Source organism: Trichosurus vulpecula, chromosome 2 (assembly GCF_011100635.1).
Source record: "Trichosurus vulpecula isolate mTriVul1 chromosome 2, mTriVul1.pri, whole genome shotgun sequence".
NCBI lineage: Eukaryota > Metazoa > Chordata > Mammalia > Diprotodontia > Phalangeridae > Trichosurus > Trichosurus vulpecula.
Genome location: NC_050574.1, coordinates 282185112 through 282205797, shown reverse-complemented (window position 1 = coordinate 282205797; position 20686 = coordinate 282185112). Strand labels below are relative to the sequence as shown.

At 34.5% G+C, this 20686-nt stretch overlaps 1 protein-coding gene across 1 annotated transcript in view; it reads right to left on the bottom strand.

Annotated features, from left to right (window-relative positions):
• The window catches only part of LRP1B (LDL receptor related protein 1B), a 2306513-nt gene that overhangs the window by 2234764 nt on the left and 51063 nt on the right, over window positions 1-20686 (bottom strand). The gene's annotated exons all lie outside the window — the stretch shown is intronic.

Below are 20686 nucleotides of genomic sequence, written 5' to 3'. Positions count from 1 at the left end.
CCATTAATCAGTGGCACTACAATTATAATTTCTAATTTCTCTATTCCTTACATTCATAAAAGTAGAAACACAACTGTCTATCATTCATACCACTGAAATATCATAGAGGCTGCTAGGTGGCAAAGTGAATAGTGCACCACCCTGGAGTCAGGAGGACCTGAGTTCAAATCAGACCTCAGACACTTAAGATGCTTACTAACTGTGTGACCTTGGGCAAGTCAATTAACTCCAACTGCCCCTCCAAAAAGTGCTATAGAGAGTATTTTAAGTAAAAGAGAGATTTCTTCTTTCCACTTATGGCTAAGAATAGGTACCCATGTTGACAATAAGCAATAAAAACTATGGTTTATCTTTGATGTGCATATGCTTACTGAGTTGGGAGGGACATCTAGTCAACCCTTCTAATTTTATAGATGAGAAAACTGAGGCCCAGCAAGCATCTAAGAGTAGGGAGGAGGGGAGAAGAGGAAAGAAAAGGTGGAGGAGAAGAAGAAGGAGGAGGAAAAGGATAAGGAGGATGCTCCTAGTATCATTTACATTGTATTTTAAGGTTTGCAAAGCATTATACATATAATACCTCATATGATCTTCACAACAAAACTATGAAGTAGCTGCTATTATCTTTATTTTACAGATGTAGAAACTGAGGCAGACAGCAGTATCATGAATTGCTCAGGTTCATGTAGCTTTTATGTGTCTGAAGTTGGATTTGAACTCAGATCTTCCTTACTCTAAATCCAGTTCTCTATCAATGATATACCTCTTTTCCAAAAATTGCTAAAACATATAAATTGAGACCTGAGTAAATCTGAGTAAATCAATGAACCCAATTGAGTAAAAAATTAGGAAAATTTAATTTCCAAATAACATATTTACTTTTAAAAATTATATGTTTAATTTATGGAAGAAAACAAGAATTTATGTAACATGGAACAATAAAAAGATGACTGCAATGAAAATGCAAATCTACTATTCACAACTTGCTATTCCTTTCAAATATAAAACAAAATATTAATATATTTGAGATAGTCTTACGATAGTTAACAATTACAATATTAATGCATTTAAGATAGCCTTAAAACTTGAGCAACACTATTCTCATTTCAAAATGGAACAAACCTTCCATTTACCAGAACCAAGGTAAACAAAAGATTCAAGTAAACTACTGTTTTTAGCACTGGACCTTTAGGGGAGTGAAGCCCTTACAGGTATTTTATTTTAAATATACACAAACAAGGAGAAACACATTGCAAATCACTTTCAGAGTATATCCAAGGATTAGCATGATTCAGCCCAATCTCGTAAACCTTCTTTATCAACAGGACTTTATGATATGAGTTCATATGTGACATGTTGACCATGAAACAGTATAAAAATCTCAGCCATCAAAGAACACTTAAATTTACTGTATTTCTTAAAGCATTTTAGGAAGAGTTTCAGCAACATTAGTTTAAAGAAAATATATTTCTGGCTTAAACCTAAAAAAAAACCTAACAACACTGGAATAAGTCTTTACCTCAAGGATGCCAATTTTCCACTCTTGAGTATTTAAGTTAACTTCGGCTTTACTACAGCATTAACGATAGATTTAAGGAATAGTCTTTTTATAGACTTACCAGTGATCTGTTTCTTCCTCCTATTCCACTGTATTTTTTCCCTAGATCCTAAGGATATTGGACAATGATTAATATTGTAGCACTCCTATTTATTGACTCTGCCCCAGTCAGGCTTTTTATCAGACTTAGTAAAATTAGGGATGATGTTCTTTCTTCACTTCCTTTGACTGGCATCCCTGTGATTTCATTGATGCATGAAGTATTTTTAAATCTAATTATTCTTGCACCCAGTTAGGAGAAAGGGTCATTATTCTAGCTCATTAGCTGTTTAATTGGAAAGCATAACAGTGAATTTGTGTTTTGACTCCCTAATTCTAATATTCATCTCTACCAGGAAAGGGGAAAGTATGTGATATGATTTTGTCATAAAGAGTAAGGAAGGAAGTTGTCCCTATTTAGTTGATCTGCCTCCTTAGAAGTGCTTTAAGGAACATTGGCCTGCTTGAGTTGATTCCTAATACTGCAAATTTCTTATGTCCTATTTTGCTGGTTTTATTTGGAGAGAAAAATAAACACATACACACATATACGTTAAGTTGTATTCATCCAAATTATCATTTTCTGTTTGTAGTCAGATTCAAATAGTGAAGGACTAAAGAGATAACAAATGAAGTTTACTATCCAAAAATATTTAAACATATACAAACCATTGTTTTTCTTCCAAATTCTGGAAATCCTACCACCCCAAAATTTAAAATATTGAAGATTTGTCCTTATTTCTGTATTTGACAAAACCTCAGATGTATAGTACAAAATATTTTTAGGCTGGACAGCAAAATCAAAAGAAAAAAACAGGTCCAGGGAAAAAGTTGGATTTTAAAGAGAAAAATATCTGTGTTAGATATATTTTATATTCTCTGTCTCTGTCTCTCTGCCTTTGTCTCTCTCTGTCTCTCTCTCTCTGTCTCTCTCTATCTCTGTCTCTCTCTGTCTTTGTTTCTGTCTCTCTCTGTCTCTCTGTCTATGTCTCTCTGTCTCTCTCTCTCTCTGTCTCTCTCTGTCTCTGTCTCTCTGTCTCTCTCTCACTCTCTCTCTTTCTCTCTCTCTCTTTCTCTCTCTCTCTCTCTCTCTCTCTCTCTCTCTCTCTCTCTCTCTCTCTCTAATTAATTTCATTGCTTTAGGGAATGCTGATTGAGAAAACTTCCTTTGCCATCAAAGACTGATACCATTCCAGGGTCACTCAGACACAGGGCCTCACCCTGGTCAGGTCTTTCTGACTTTGAAGTAGGCTTTCTGTCCATTTTGCTATACTACCTCTCATGTAATTAAATATATTTTATTTGTATATATCAGGAAATGACAGCAAAATGAAAACATAGCACAAAACAATGGGCATTAAATAAGAAACTATTTCTTCAGGACACTGTCAACTGAAGGACTATAACTTTATGATAAAAATTTGCCCCCCAAATTAACTGTTTTGACATAGCTTTAGCCGTCTAAAATATACCATTCAGAATTTTATTTTTTTGCCCTGAAAGACAGGTATTAAGTTTAATATATGACTTCCCAGGTCTGTATCTAGTAAAAACTATACCATATATTTCTAAATTTGTTTTAGTATTCACCTGTATTTACTTATAGAAACCATAGCTCATAGCTAATATACTTATATGACAAGTTACTCATTAAATAGAAGGAGTCTGAGGAGACTAAGAGAGTATACAATATCTGTTTGGGTATGAAATAGAATCCAGAAATCACACAACAATTCAGCATATTTTAGGGAGATAGTGGGATTTCAACTGGAATTCTCCCACAAATACCTTTCTGAAGTCCAGATTCTTTTTGTATTTCCTCTTCTTGCCAGGTTGTCTATTTTAAGACCCACAAACTCTATTGTGTAGGACCAACATATTAATGTATTATTGAATTTTTGGGGTTTTTTTACCTTTTTGAATTGTCTTGGTGATTACAGTTTTTTTTTGCAAAACTCCACCCCCAACCTTCTGTAATTATAGGCCACTGAAAAGGTAGCACGTTCACGAATAATTTGAAAAATTGATTCATGCGAAAGGGGCCTGATAAAGAGATTTGTTGAGGCTTCAGAAACTGTATCTGTGTTTATAGGAGATTGTAGAAAAAGATTCCTCCTTTGTCAGGAAGATATTACTGCCTATATCATGCACAAAGTGAAATTCAGAGTGACATAATGAATGGTCAGTCTTTGAGTCTAGAAGACCTGAATTCGTGTTCTGCCTCTGACAAATTTTTAGTGTGTCATGGGCAAGGCACTTAGCCTCTCAGTGCTTCAGATTATGAAGGAGTTGCTGGTCTGCATAGATAGTAACATATTCTATACCAGGAGTGCCAATCTTTCATTATTTATTTATTTATTAAGATTTTTTTATTTTTAGTTTACAACACTCAGTTCCGCATGATCCTGAGTTCCAGATTTTCTTCCCCCCTCCCCTCTACCTCTCCAAGATGGCATGGAATCTGATATATCTTCTACACATAACTTCACATTGAACGCATTTACACAATAATCAAGTTGTAAAGGAGAATTATTACCGATAGAATGAATCAGGAGAAAGAAGAAACAAAACAAAAAAAAAAAACAAAAACAAAAACAAAAGAGAGAAAACAAAACAAAACAAAAAAGGACAGAAAAGAGTTTGCTTCAATCTGCATTCAGTCTCCAATAGTTGTTTCTCTGGATGTAGATATCTCTCTCCCTCATGAGTCCTTTGGAGTTGTCTTTGAACCTTGTATTGCTGAGAAGAGCTAAGTCTATCAAGGTTAGTCATCACAGAATCCATATATCTGTGGTAATATATAATGTTCTCCTAGTTCTGCTCCACTCATTTGGCATTATATTGTGTAGGTTTTACCAGGTTATTATGAAGTCTGTATCTTCCTCATTTCTTATAGCACAATAATATTCCATCACATTCATATACCACAATTTGTTCAGCCATTCCCCAATTGATGGGCATCCCCTTGATTTCCAATTCTTTGCTACTACAAAAAGAGCTGCTATAAATATTTTTGTACATACGGGTTCTTTTCCCGCTTGTGTGATCTCTTTGGAATACAACCCTAGAAGTGGTATTGCTGGGTCAAAGTGTATGAACATTTTTATAGCCCTTTGGGCATAGTTCCAAACTGCTAGGAGTGCCAATCTTAATTTATATCACCCCCTAAAAATAAACATATGCAAAACTAAAACATTTAGAAATTTACAATTGTTTTTCCTGATAAATTATTTTCTATACTATAACTATAAACACACACAAATAGTCTGATCCCTTTGGTCCAGTACAAGACCCCTCATTGTATTTTATAATTCTCCATCTATTATATATCTAGCACTTTTTGCTCCTCTCTTCAAAGCTACAAGTTGAACTCTCACTGTTTTCCATTTAAATGGTGACAAATATGAAGTAAAACACAGACTTAATAACTAGCTTATATCATCCCCATTTGGATCATAGGGCTTAGAGGTAATTAGAAATCATCTAGCTGAACCCCTTCCTCTTACAAATTAGTAAACTGAAGCCCAGATAGGTTATGTAAGTTGTTTGAGATTATAGGGCTGAATTCAAACACTGCGCATACAATCTTGGAATATCACAGCTGAATGGGACATCAGAGGTCACCTAGTCTGACCTATACCTGAATAAGTATCCTTTGTACATCATACTTATTAAGTGTTCATCCCTCTTATTTAAAGTCAATTCATAAGAAGGCTCCTGAGGCAGCTCAATATAATTCTCAAGAGGTATAATTGTTAGCACAACATCTTTTAGCGATTTACAATAATACTTATCTGCCAAGATTTCAAGGCCATTTACTCTCCTGGTTTTCATCCTTCAAATATTGCCAAGTTTAGCAGTAACCTTCCTAAAATTTAGTGTTCAGAATTAAGAAAAAAACATACAAGATGTGATGTGACCAGAAGAGAATGCAGTAGCACAACCACCTCCCCAGTTTTGGAAAAAATATCTATTTTATTACAGCTTTTTCTATATTGTAGGAGTTTTCTTTACTACCATCTTACACTGATGATTTATGGTGAGGTTGTAGCCCATCAAACTCCCAGACATTTTTTAAAGATGAACTGATATTTAGTCATATGTAATCCATATGATAATTGTGAGACTGGTTCTTTGGAACCAACTGAAATATTTTATATCTATCTCTTTTAAATTTTATTTCATTTCAGTCTAGTGTTCTACTTGATGAAGATATTTTTGAATCATGACTTGGTGAACTTTGGAAACTACCTCTCCAGTGCTCGATCATCTGAAAATTTTATGCCTTCTTTTTGCTATAATGTGATGCAAAACTGCTGAAAAGTAAACCACATAGTCTATAGTCTTTGAACCTCTTCCAATCATAAGAGGATTTTTGCTTTCTTGTCTTTGCTATTGTTATTCTTGTCTTGAAATAAGTAATCACTTATTCATTACACTCATCTTCAGCTGGGTCACTTAAAAGCTAAGTGACTTTGCACAAGTTGCTTAACTTCCCTCTACTTCAGTTCTTCATCTGTAAGATGGAGTTGGACTGGATAACCTCACTATGAAACCTTCATCTTGTCTCCATAAGGAGAGGGTATCTATTTTTCTCTGTTTATTCCATAATAAATGATGTAGCATGAAAAATGATACATGATTACATTATTCCATTATGTACTATAGTATATTTTATCTGTATCTATACATGTTTTTGATTCAGTCTCTTAGTAAATGGCAATTTAAAGGTCATCATAATGCATTTGAATCCTTGCATCATATAATTTTAATTATTCTATATTATGGCTAATAGCTGCATCCCCTAATACATCTACTTTTAATAGAAAAAAGTGTATATTGTAGATGAAAAAATTTATTAGGCCACAAGAGTTAGATAAGATAATATAAAGTCATCCAAAATTCTTAAAATTGCAATTACATCCCTCACTTGCATTGGGTCATTAAATTCATTTGTAATTCACAAATGAAAACCTGATAATTATATTTATTCTTCCTCTTTTCTTCCTTCTTTCCTTTTCTACCTTGATATAAAAAGTTATCCAAAAAGACACTAAAGATATTTTATCTTACTTGTTCAGGAAGGATTTTTCATTAGTCATCTTCCTTTGAACATATTGTGGTTGTTACTGATGTTTATCAATGAGGGTCAGGTGGCCAAATATATCTTCTATTTCCTAATTGCTCCAGCAATTATGTCAGCAATCGAGGCAATGACGGTGTAGGGCACTAGACTAAAAATTCAGACCTGTACTCTTGAGTTCTGCCTCTAATTCCTTATGTGACCTAATATGAATCATTTAATGACTCTAAGACTCTGTTTCTTCATCTATAAAATGAGAAGTTGTCTAATCCCTAAGGTCCTTTTAGCCTCTAAGATCTTGTGTATTTATGTGTGTCAGACATCTCTGCAACAATTTAGATCATTCTTTGCAAATTGTACTCTGCAAATGAGTATTTATGGAAGTTAATAAAAATTCCCATTAAGAAAAAACAAAACAAAGCATTTTTAAATGGTCTCATAAATCTCTTTTCAATTAACACATGTACAGAACATTTACATATACATATATACATATGTATCATACATATATAAACATGTAAGTTTACATGTATACACATCTATGTATATATTTAATCTTAAAAAGGAACTAGATTATAAATATGACATAGAACTACAAGGAAAAATAAAGCATTTGATAGAGTACTTATAGTCAAATTTATATCTTTAAAAAGGATTAGTGTGCTTATGATCATGCCTCTATTTTTTACCTAATCAACATGTTTGTTTTACAGTTCTTTATATAACAATTTGTGCAGTAATTAAATGTCTAACAGGGATTTTTATGACTTTGTTTGCAGAGCACAAATGTATTTCTGCTTAGTAGTTTCAATTTATTAAAGTAGCCATAATAAATTTAATGTTTTAAACAAAACAAATTAAGATACCTCTTATTAGCTTTGCATAAGGTTCATGTCTGAATGAAATTTATTTACTTCTAAACAATCTGATTCCATTCTCCCCCAAATTTATACTTTTGCCAAACCTTAGTTAGCTAAGTTCCATTCATTTGGAGATAATAATATATACTTAGATGGAACTGTTAAACCATAGAATATCATGAATACGTTCTCCACTGAAATAAATTGCAGCCCATCCAGACTTTGCCCTATTACTGCTATCAAACTTTCAATCAACCAATCCATCACTCAATCCACAACATTTATAAGCACTCATCATATGCTAGGCACTACAGATACAAAGACAAATGAAATGTCAATGCCCTCAAGGAGTTGTCATCTCAGGTCTTCTATAAATCCTCCATATGGGATTCAAAGCAACACGGCACAGGATTTCTTCAAGCTATTTTAATGAAGCAATTGTATTCTAGCAATATAATGCTAAGACTGCAAATCTATTGACTCTTGTTCTTGCTACATGATAAGTGCATCATTTTTTCCAGTTAGTTATCTCCCCATCTTTTACTCCAATTATATTTTAATGCTTAATTTTGTTAAAAATTTTTACATCATTTTTTTTTCTGAATGCATCCATCCTCTTTTCTCATCAAGTCAACCCTTGAAACAAGGAATTTAAAATACAGAAGAAGGGGCAGCTGGGTGGTGCAGTGAGTAGAGCACTGGCCCTGGAGTCAGGAGGACCTGAGTTCAAATCCAGCCTCAGACACTTGACACATGTACTAGCTGTGTGACCTTGGGCAAGTCACTTAACCCCAATTGCCCTGCCAAAGAAAATAAAATATAGAAGAAAGAATTTCAGTTAGTCATGGTGGCACATACTTGTAATATCAACTACCAGGGAGGCTGAGGCTGGTCTGTCACTCGGTCTCAGGAGGTCTGAGCTACACTAGGGATAGGATGATCAAGTATGCCTTAATAATATCTAGTATCAACATATGGCACCCAAGGCAGCAGGGGTAACCAGGTTGCCTAAGGGGGACCATGCTGATTAAGGTTGAAAATCTCTCAAAATATCTCTTGGTTATCAGTAGTGGGATCTGTTTCATGAGTGGCTGCTGCAATTGCAGCCTGGCTGAGAGACGGAGACTCAGCTTCAAAAATAAAATAAAATAAAAAATGAAGTTCAGCAAAACCATTTCAGAGTTAGATTTCATTTTTTTGTTTGTCATTTACATATAGTAATTGTATGTATTTTTCTTTAAGTCTACTTACTGTAATCTGCACTAGGTCATAGGTCTTCCTATATTTCTCTAAATTGTTTACAATCATCAATTCTTATGGAGTAGTAATAGCTCATTACATTCATGTGCCATAATATATTTAGGCAGTACCCAATTGGTGGGCATTTAACTTGGCTTTGACTCCACTTCTTATGAGTCATCATTAGAACTCTGTTACACCTGCCCATAGACTCAAGATGTCCCTGAGTTACCAGAAAGTTTGAGTCTTCCAAGAATATTGTAGTGCTCTGAGCTTATGAGACATATGACATCTATGGAGCACCAGAGATAATAAAGAGATTGCCTTTTTGTGGCAGTGACCAAGTTGGTAAAGCTGTGAAAATCACTGCATTATTTTACAATGAAACCCATTCCTATCATATCTTATTTAATTCTGGGCTAAGCTCTCCATCCTTTGGTAGCAGTATATAACTAGTAAAACAAAGGACAACGCAGGCTTCCTTACATGTGTTTTCATACCTTCTCCTTCCCATACACTTAGCATAATTTCTTAGATTAGCATCATTAGAAGTACTCACCCAAACACAATGACTAAGTTGATTGATAATGGACATCACTCCCATCATCATTAGCAACATACCCACTATACTCCAGAGTCAAAGAAAACACATGAGAGCGAGGAATGATGTTATAGTTTAAAGGAGACAGATAATTCAATTAAAAAGTGATTATTAGTTTCATTCTGGTCTTTTGAGGACAGCATGGCCTGCCCACATTTTTCCCTGTAACAAATCAGGCTTTGTTCCATTTCATTGCAAGTCGTGATTAGTCTGTGCCTGAACAAGAATAAGAATCTATCATTCCTCCTGGGTTCTAGTACAAAACTCTTTCCCCATGTTGTATTGCCTTCTAACCTTTAATGGGCCCTTATCTACCTATACCTTTAGCTCTAAATACAGAGGTAAGGGGCCCATCTTGAATTTTTATGTTTATTTTTATTGCTTATATTTAAATTTACAGCTAGCTGAGTGTTCTTTAGTGAGTTGTTATGTATTAATGTTTGAGTATTTTAGATTCTTAGACCTCAGAGGCTAGGGGCAACAGCTTTTTAAGTTGCAAGGCTCATGCTGGCACCTAAGTGGTTTTTGATGAAAATTATGATGAAGAACTATATTATTTAAGCCCCCAAATTAGGCCTCATGAAAAAAGGATTGATAAATAGATGACCCACCAGTTACAGCCAGAAATTAGCTGGAGATAATTCTCCGAACTCCTGGAAACCATGTAAGTTACAGATAATGTGCTAGAGAGTAGTTTTACTGTTCTAATATTTAGCAGATATTTTCAATATCAGCAATGTCTACATCATTTCAATACACAAAAGAGACATAGACTCAACAGAACAATATCTAAAACTAAACTTATCTTCCCCACAAAATTGTCTCTTGCTCCTAAATTCTTAAAAAAAGAAAAGAAAAATAACCCTTCATATGAACTTAGTACTACCTCAAGCTAATACATAATCTCTTTCCTCTTTTTCCCAGATACACTGTGGGGAAAAACAAACAAAAAACTTCCATTTTCTCTCATTTGGTCCATTTCCTTAAGCCTTACCCATTTCTTAGTCTAGTGAAATCTAGCTGCCTATTATGATGGACACCCCTCAGCCCTTATCTTTATCTCTATATCATTTAAAACTTTTTTTTTGGGGGGGGGAGGCTTATGCCATTGTTGCCTCATGTTTTTTCTTCCTATCTGATGTCTGATTTTAGGATCATTTGCAGGATCACAATCCCTTCCCTACCTCATATGCATAGCTGTACTGAGTGGGGAGTGATACACCCAATACTCTCTCTTCTGAGTTCTCTACACAGTCTACTACATTGCTCTCTAACTGTGTCCCTGTCCCTTTCTCTGATTCTCTCTGTAAACCAACCAGGTTCTATGTTTCGATTTATTATTCCCAGATTTTTAGAAATTCAGCCACAAGCTGTCTCCTGAACTTCATTCTTGCAACTTCATCTGCCAGTTAGATATCCTGAACTGGATGTCCTATGAATATCTGAAATTCAAGATGTCCAAAAGATAATTTATTATATTCTTTCCCCTGGCAAAAAAAACAAAACAAAACTCATATTAACTTCCTTTCTTAGTTATTTTGAGGGGAGAATCTTCACTCCCGTCATTCAGATTTATATCCTAAGAGTCTTTCTCTACTCTTCATTCTCTCTCACTACTGGCATTCAATCAGTTGCAAAGTCTTGCTGAATATTTACATGCCCATACATGTACATACAATACATATGTGCACACATGCATATACACATACGTGTGTGTACATATGTACACACATGTACCTATCATAATCTATCAGTGATTTCACTGTGGTTATCTCTTAGCATGTTCTAATTTAATTCAGCACACATTTAATAATTGCTTATTATGTGCCCTTCAGAATGTAAGCTTCGTGAGGGAAGAGACAATATCTTGCTGTTTTTTGTTACCTCATTAAAACCCTTTGGACACAATATGTACTAAAAAGTTTGTTGAATAAGTCATTATTTGACATTTATTGGGAAAGAACATATAGAAGTATTCATGATACCAAATTCTCATTCTAGATATACCATTAAATTGTTATATACTCTTAGACCATTCCCTTAACTATTGTGTCTTTTTCTTCATCTGACAAAGGGGAATTGCATTAATATAATAATATAATATATAGGTTTGAAGTTTTCAAAGTGTGTCACATATTCTCATCGGATTCTCACAACTCTATGTGGTGATTGCTATTTTTAATCCTAATTTTAACAATTAGGAAACTGAGATTGAGAGAGGTTAAATATTTCGCCCAGGGTCACAAAGCTGTCTAAGGTAGGATTTGAACTCAAGTCTTCCAGACTTCCTGAGTGTAGTACTCTATCCATTATGTCAAGCTAAATATGTCCATAATACCGTGAACTTGAGGTCACAGAAAAGAAATGGAATCCCATGAAAGAGTTAAAAAAACCCACATAAGGCTAAATATATGTATATACGTATAGTAAAACTTCTCTTCGATAGTTTTAAAGAAGACATTTCCAGGTGGCAATCTGTGCACACAGAAGAAAACATTTATAAAGCAGGTTCAGTTATTCTCTTCATGATCCTTATAATGATAAGTAGAAGGAACAAACAGATGTTATAACCAAATAATATGCCCAGAGTTTCCAGTTAATCTCTCTAGCTCCTCAGACTTGTTTCTCTGTGATTTACCCGAATTATTTCAGGCAAGAGCCTTTTTATCAATAGGGTTGCAGAGGAAAGGAAAAATAATTTATAAATTTACCCTAGAGAATTCCAGGGACTACTCAAAAATCAGATCCTTTCCATTGAAGATTGAAAGAGTTAAATTAATTTCTTCTTCTTCTTCTTCTTCTTCTTCTTCTTCTTCTTCTTCTTCTTCTTCTTCTTCTTCTTCTTCTTCTTCTTCTTCTTCTTCTCCTTCTCCTTCTCCTCCTCCTTCACTCTGTCTCTGTCTCTCTCTGTCTCTGTCTCTCTCTCTCTCTGTCTCTGTCTCTCTCTGTCTCTCTCGTCTCTCTCTGTCTCTCTGTCTCTCTGTCTCTCTGTCTCTCTGTCTCTCTCTCTCTCTCTCTCTCTCTGTCTCTCTCTCTCTCTCTCTGTCTCTCTCTGTCTCTCTCTCTCTGTCTCTCTCTCTCTCTCTCTCTCTCTCTCTCTCTCTCTCTCTCTCTCTCCCCTAAAATTGTGGATTTACCAGAGGCCAGGGAAAAATCAAAAAAAAAATCTTGTCTCTTCAATCAGAATCAAAATTCATGGAAATCACCCAGTATACCCATAGGGGTTAGACTAAGAAAACTGTCAGAATCAAATTTCAGGTTGAATTAAACCCTGTAGGTGCTGCTCTGTAGGCTTAAATTAAGGATTTAATTCTTTATTCAGTGCTGTAAATCATTGCTGGCCACAGAGTGATAGTCTTAGCCACAGCAACCCCTCCCCCCACCCATTCCCCACACTCACCCTGAAGCAAAACACACAGCCAAAGTTGATCATAAAATTCTGACAGGTTTTTGCAATAAAAATGTGACCTTTTCTGTAAAAAGAAAATCTCATTTTTTATGACATCTACTCTACCATTCTCTTAATGGGCCACTATGTGCCACCTGATAAATGAGGGTAATATGAAAATTTTATCTAAATGAAGATTTTTTTATAATTATTGCTAGATTTCTTTTAAAAAATATATCTAAAATAGGAACAATAGTATCTTTCCCAGCTATGGAAAGTTATCTTCATTTTTCCAAAAAGAAATTGAAGTGACATTTTTTGAAGAAAAGAATTATTTATACCAGTAATATCATCTGCTTCTGCTGTGCTCACACTTTTAAAAATATGTATTTGTGTTTATGTTGAAATGTTCATGTATTTAGCATGATGTAAAGTTAAATTCTGTAGTATTAATTTCCAAGGGACCTTTGATAGAAAGTGATACTGTAATAGAGAAAATTTCTTAAGGGAGAATCTACTCTCACAGAAGTGTTTATTTTCCTTTGCCTTCATGTTTTATCAGGCATTAGGACATGCATTAAAATCATATAAGAAGTCCTAAATCAAAGGATGCTGAGAAAATGAGACCTTGTGGGAAAATATAAGTATGTGGCTTTTAAACACACCCTCCTTCACTAAAGAACAGAAGGTAATAAAATAAGGATTGGGGATAGACCTTACCACAGAATAGATATTGACATAATGTGAGATATGAAGAGAACAACCAAACTCATAGAGGCCATGCTACTGATAACCTACTTTCTGAAGTCCTGTATACCCAAAAGTCAACCCAGTTCGAGGCATTTATTTGATATTCATATTCAGAAAAGGTAAATAAAATGATGATGAGAATGAGGATGCTGGTGATGGTATAAAAATAGTTAACATTTATATAGAAGTTTGAAGTTTGCATATCACTTTCCAAATAATAATATCTAACACTACCTGTGTGCAGCTGGGCCAATCATTTAAACCTCTTTACCTCAGTTTTTTCATCTGTAAAAGGAGCTAGAGAAGAAATGACAAACCAACCAAATGGGGTCATAAAGAATTTGATATGACAGAAAATGACTAAGCAACAAGAACATATATAGAGCTATAGATATATACTTATATACATATAGATATATACATATAGATATATACTTTTTACACACATACATACATACGTAGTTACCATTTATTTTCAGTTTTCTGTAAAATGCTAACAGACAGTCAATGATAAAGCCTTCTCTGCAGGGGTGAGGGTTTTGGAGCATGGTTTCATTGGCTCACTGCAGGATTTCACAAATCTTTCTCTGCAAGGAATTCCTCTTCAACAATCTCTAGTCTATTACATCTGCCTAGAAGGCCTTAAAAATGCCCCTTTGTTGGTGGTAGGTCATACATTCTAGAAAAACTGAATTAGTTTAATGATAGGACTGAAATATATGTGCCTAAAAGCTATTTTTCAGAATCGTATTACTTGAATATTTAAATAACATAATTATCTGGTGCTTTGAGTAATACTTTGCATAGACAATCACCCTGAGGAGACATATGATGTTCATTCAAGCTGAAATACTATTTTGTCTCTTACATCAAATCAGGTGATCATTTTGTCCATTTGATCACCTACAAATTTAGTGGGAGACAATCTGCAACTCTCAAAGGTATCATTTTAAAAGATTTATCATATGATATGTTGATATATACATGTATTTGATACATAGGCACATACTTTATATGTGTGTGCATATGTACACACATATACGTATATAATCCAATATATGCACATGCACATATACATATATGCGCGTATATAATCATACAGATTTCTTATCCTGGTGTCCAATGCCCTCTATGATCAGGCTGCACCTTAGTTTTCCAAATTTGTATCTTACTAATCTCACATAAAACCCTCCCTCTTTCCAATTAATTGAACTACTTGCTTGAGCCCTCAAGCATCCTTTCTAGACCATGTCCCTTTGTTCATGCTTCTCCCTTTACACAAAACAATTTCTACCTTCAACTCTGTTTATTAAAGTTTTATTTAGCTCAAGAACTTCCTTTGCCAAACTTGGATCACAGGCCTTTGGTAACAGAATTTCAAAATCATAAGGAACCTCAATGACTTTCTACTCCACCCACTACAACATGCATGATGTCTTGATTAATCTCTACATGAAAATCTTCAATTAATGGGAACCTAGTACCTACAGGACAGCTAATTCTACTTTAGGATCAATCAAATTGTTAGAAAGCTTCCTGTCACCTCTGACCTCAAACCTAAATCATTGCTGAGATTCTCCAAGTTTTCTTATTTGGATAACAGAAACAGAGTCTAGAGCTATAAGTCTTTTAGCTTTATGGGACTGTCAAAGTTATATTCTTCTGATGTAGCCTTCAACAACCTAAGGTAACTTCCATGCTACGATGAAGCATTATAGAAAGATTTCATTTCTAAGATACTATGATCTATTCTATATGGCTTATTTGTTCATGTTGAAAATTTAAGGTAAAAAAAATTGTTTCAGAACATTTATTAATTTTGCATAACAGTTGGTTGTCAAAACAATGAAAATAGAAATGCACAAACCTTAAGATTTGCTTAACTAAGAATCTGAATGTTTGACTTACAAGGGAAAGAATGTTATGTTTTGCTTCATAGATTCATGTATTATTGGCAATAGGCAAAAAAAAATCCTACTTCAATAGCTTTTGATTTATTGGATCTAGAAAAATCTTGCAAAGTGTTTTAGAAATCTGAAAAAAATCAGATTCATAGATTTAGGGCAGGGAGGTATCTTAAAAATAATCTATTCCAATTCCATTGTAGTTGTTGTTTCTCCTTCATTCTCAAAGAGGACCAATGACATCAGGAGGGTGATGTCTTGACCTCCAATGAATTGGATTTAAGTGAAGTAGGGCTATGCAAAGTCTATCTTCCAGAGTCATGTAGTGATAGATGTTGGCCTTTTTAATCTAAAGTCATTCCCAGGTCTCAGTTTGTCTGAGGCAACACCCATTTGGTGATTTAAGGCTAGGTAAGAATCAAGGCAAAAGAGGGCCTAGTTTGCCTTCTCAAAAGAATCATTCTGGGAGAGGAAGATCTTCAGGGTTTCTGACCAGAACAGAATCAATTGCTATTTACACTCACTCTAAGATATCAAAACTCAAACAATGACCAATGGGATGTGGAGAAGGAGCTGAGGTCACGAAAGGTTGAATGACTTGCCCAAGGTCACATAGATAGCAAGTGGCTGAGTTGCAATTAGCATCTAGGTCTTCTGAAACAGTGATGGGAACTGACATAATTAAAATACCACAGCTAAGGTCATTAATACTCTCTATATACTCAAGACCTCCAAAATCTTTTCATAGATATACTTTTTTAAAAAAGTCCAATTATGGAATTGCAATAATGAAGCTTATATAGTGCACTGAGATTCACTGAAATATAACATATTTCATATAAACAATACATAATATTGTTTTTTCTCACAGATAGAATAACTTGTTTCTGAGGTAATGAAAAAGATTAATAAGATTTTTTTGCATGGGGAAAGACAGGGCAATTGGAGTTAAGCGACTTGCCTAAGGTCACACAGCTTGTAAGTGTGTCAAGTGTTTGAGGCCGGATTTCAACTCAGGTCCTCCTGACTTCAGGGCTGGTGCTCTATTCACTGCACCACCTAGCTGCCCCAATAAGATGTCTTTTAAATCATCTCTTTAGCTTTTTACCACAAAGGAATTAAATTCCAGAAAAGTCAATCATAAACAGCACTATCCTTCAGGAGAAGGCTCTAACTTACAAAAAGAAAACAAAAAAGTAAGCACTAGCAATATGATTGTGTGAAGTCAAAACTTCAGTATCTAGTGATGATAAAGAGCAGTCACTGACTGGAAATGTTCCTCACAATTTCAGTGAACTGATCACTCATTGGTGACAGGTTTTCTACCAGTCTTGCATAGACTATAAATAGGCTGAGAAGCTATTATATATGTTTTCCAATACCTACCCTGACTTCTCTGTGAGTAAGGTTCCATATGAGTGTGTGATCAGGATGAGGAAAAATTTTATTACCTTAATTTGTGTCTTTCATGTTCCTTTATATTTCCTACCATAGGCCTTCTGTTCATTTCTCGAATTTTGACAGCTCTACCTCCCTCATGCTTGTTACCAACACTTATTTCTGTTGCCCTTTTTCCCCCAAGTCATCAACTAATACTTGTTTACTCATTCATTGCTAATACAACATATATTGAACCAAACAAAGGTCCCTATTCCAGCTTCTTGGTTTTATAGATGAGGAAACTGGCTCTAAGTTGTACAGGGACTTATCCCAGGTCCTACGGATAGTTATCGTGAGAGAAACAGGGCCAGGATGGAGTATCTACTGTGATCTCTTTCATTGCTCTTTCCCTTAAATTCTATTACCTTCTCCAAAGAGTATGAAGTGTTATTCTTTACAGAAATATTTTAACTTTAAAAGAAGAATGATTAAGACTAAAAAAAAATCTAAGACACAAACTAATATCTGATTATGCATTTCAAATGATGGGATAGATAGTACTAGACATGTGCCTCTTTTCCCAACATTTTTTGTAGCCATTTACTTTGCCTATGAGTAAATTCATCCATTATGCTAAGGTATGCATGATGATATATTCACATTTCTACATATATAAAGTTCTCATTAGATAACATAAATGTATGGTTAAGGGCCGCAGCCCACTGGAGGATGGAGTTCTGAGATAAAAGCATCTCTGTTTCCCTTTGGAGTCAGTTTCTCAGGCTCAAAGTCAACACTCTTTCCACTAAAGCATGCTGTATTTTAAGCAAACTACTTTAGTGACTAAGCGGTGCTGGATAGCGGGACTTTTAAAAAAGCCTGCTTCCTGCAAATATTGGCTAAGTAACATGTACTCATAATTTAATCTCTTAAGTGCCTTAGTTAACTCTCTAATGAAAAGTTATAAAATAGTTGATGCTTTGGATCAATGGAGAAATTTCAGCAGCTGGGAGTTCTCATCACTGATACATATCCCAGGTAAAGGTGCTTTAAAAATGATGAAAAGTCTTCAGAGAATGCATTTTATATTAAACCACATCAGCTCTCTATATAGAGATACAATTCAAATTACAGTTTTGTCATAGCATAACTGAGGGGGGGAGGCACATGTGTTTTGAATTATTCTACATTTATTCTGAAATCAATATTCACATTTTAAAAAATGAATCCCCTAAATTGTTTGCAATCCATGAGTTTTGAGAACATTTTCTATTTTTATCAGAACAAGCATTTTTGCCATCTTCTCTCAGGAGGTAATCAAATGAATTCAATTTAAACTCTTTCCTTCTCACCTGACATTAATTGCTACTCAAACAGGGTGAGTGGCTAATACATAAATGAGTCATCTATATGGTTCAACTGTCAACACTCAAAATGATGAAGAGGAATATTTCCAGAGAGAGATCAGTTAATAACACAGTATTTAGCATGAACATTCCATAATATCTCTGAAGAGACCATTATCTGCTTACATGCATTTACATGATAAACTCAACATTTAGATATGTATTTTATGCTTGACAGAACATAATTTTTCTCCTGAGGAATCTATATGCAGATATAGCATATATTTAGTTCATTTTGAGCTATAAATTAATTTCCTGATAGACTCAAGAAACTTGAATAAATATATGCAGTACTAAAGGATGGATTAAAGCAAAGTATCATTTACATTCTACACATAATAATTCATAAAGAAATTTTAGCACAGTGGATGTTAGGTGTAACAAAAATCTTTTAATTACAGAAATGTATACAAATGTAATTATATAATCCCAGTAGTATGCAAGTACCCTCTAACAAACACCTCTAAACTCCCTTTCAACTGCCAAACTTATCGATTCTTTGGTTCTTTCCAGGTTATAAGTCTGTTCTTCAAACAGACGAAAAAAAGCACACACACACACACACACACGAAAGGAATCAATCTCTAGCTTGGGTTGTGAAGCCATTTTTAATAATACTAGGACAAAAAGCTATCCCGAGTCGTTTTCAATGCATTTTGAAAGAATAGGATTTACAGTTTCAAAGGAAATGCTAAGGAAAGTTTAGAAAATATGCTATTTTCTAACTTGAGTGCCATCTCCTACACAATTCCCTCCTTATTCCATCCTAGTTGTTAATAGCTGATCTCTCTTGAAATCATTTGGTATTACAGAAGGAAGTAGAAGAGCGTTCATAAGGGAAACAGACAAGCAGGACAGTTTGACACTATCGTGTTAAATGTAATGAACACTTTAATAAACTCAAAATAGGTCCGTTTCAAATATAATTATTTTGCTTCTTTTATTTTTGTACATTGAAATGTTCACAATCAATTCATCACAAAATACATTACATGGCACATATTTTGCATTTAGTAGTGTACATTCTTTACATGCCCCTCCCCTTCCCAAATAAAGCATAAGTTCTTTGGGAGCAAGAACTGTTCCATTTTTGTCTTTGTATCACCATCTCCTTGAAGAATTCCTCATGATGGTAAGCAAGTGGTCACTGCTTATAGAAATGAAACTTGAAACCTTCTCTCTTTATTCCAATTATTTTATTCTTGCTACAGGAGAGTAATTTTTAGAAATGCTTTTTGTTGACTGCAATGTATGCGTGGCTGCACTTAAATCTGGGTCCTTGTTAATAACAAACCCATCTGACTTCTTACCAGTTTGACTAATCAATTCAAAGGTTGTAAAATCATCAGTTCATTGAAAGCATGCAAATTAGGTTAAATCTGTCAATACAAACCATGTTTTAAGTTCATAATTCTCTTCAAAGTGAGATTCCTTTCAGATTTAGAGCAATGATCTTAGGATCCTATGATTGATTGTGACTGGCCAGACGATGCCACAGTCCCTCTCCCCAAATGGCTGAGCCTATAGCTTTTCTAAGTTTTTATTGATATACAAACATTTACAGATTATTCTCACTTTGTGAGAGGTTCCTTGTAATAAAGTAAAACAAATTAAATTTTAAATACACTGACCTCATCTGAAATTGCATGCCATATTTCAGATTTGTAGCATCCCTCAACATACACATCTTCTATTAAAATAATAACAAAACTACCTTCTCTTCTTCTACCCCACACTCCATTAGTAAGAAAAAAATTCTTATAAGAGATACTCATAGTCAAGCAAAAAAAAAATTTCCCTCTATGTATGTATAGATATATGCAAGTATATGCACTTGTGTGTGCATACATGTAAGCCAACACATATGCCTTCGTATGCATACATATCCCATTATGTGTCCTAAATCCATGACCCCTCTGTTATGGATAGCATGTTTCATCATCAGTTGTCAGGAATCATCAATGATCATTATATAGATCATAGGTGTTATGACTTCTAAAGTTGTTTATTTTTATAATGTTGAAAATAATTCCCTCGATCGCTTTTCTTCTTGCTGTCCCATTCTGCCCTCAGTGGTGGAATTCACCAACAAGACTATCCCTTTCTCTTTTCCTGATTATCTCAAATTTTCAGGGAAACACAGAGTAGTTGCTCCTCACAAATGCCCATGGCTTGCACAATGCCTTGCCCATACTAGGCTCTTTATCAATTGATGTTTGCTGAATTGTGTTCACCATATTCCTCATCAAATTAGTTTCTTCTTGAATTACCTCTGTAAATGCTTGAATGGGAGGCTTCTCCATGGTTGAAAGTTTAATACTATAATTCATCTATCTCATGAAGCCCACCTCAAAAGTGCTCATCGTCATACAAATGGGCCAACTAAAATCATTTTCTCCTTGGCTGAGATGGAACACAGAAAATGTCATCAGAGAGAGAACATTTCCAGCTGTGTTAATCTGCTCTTGAAAACAAAAGTTC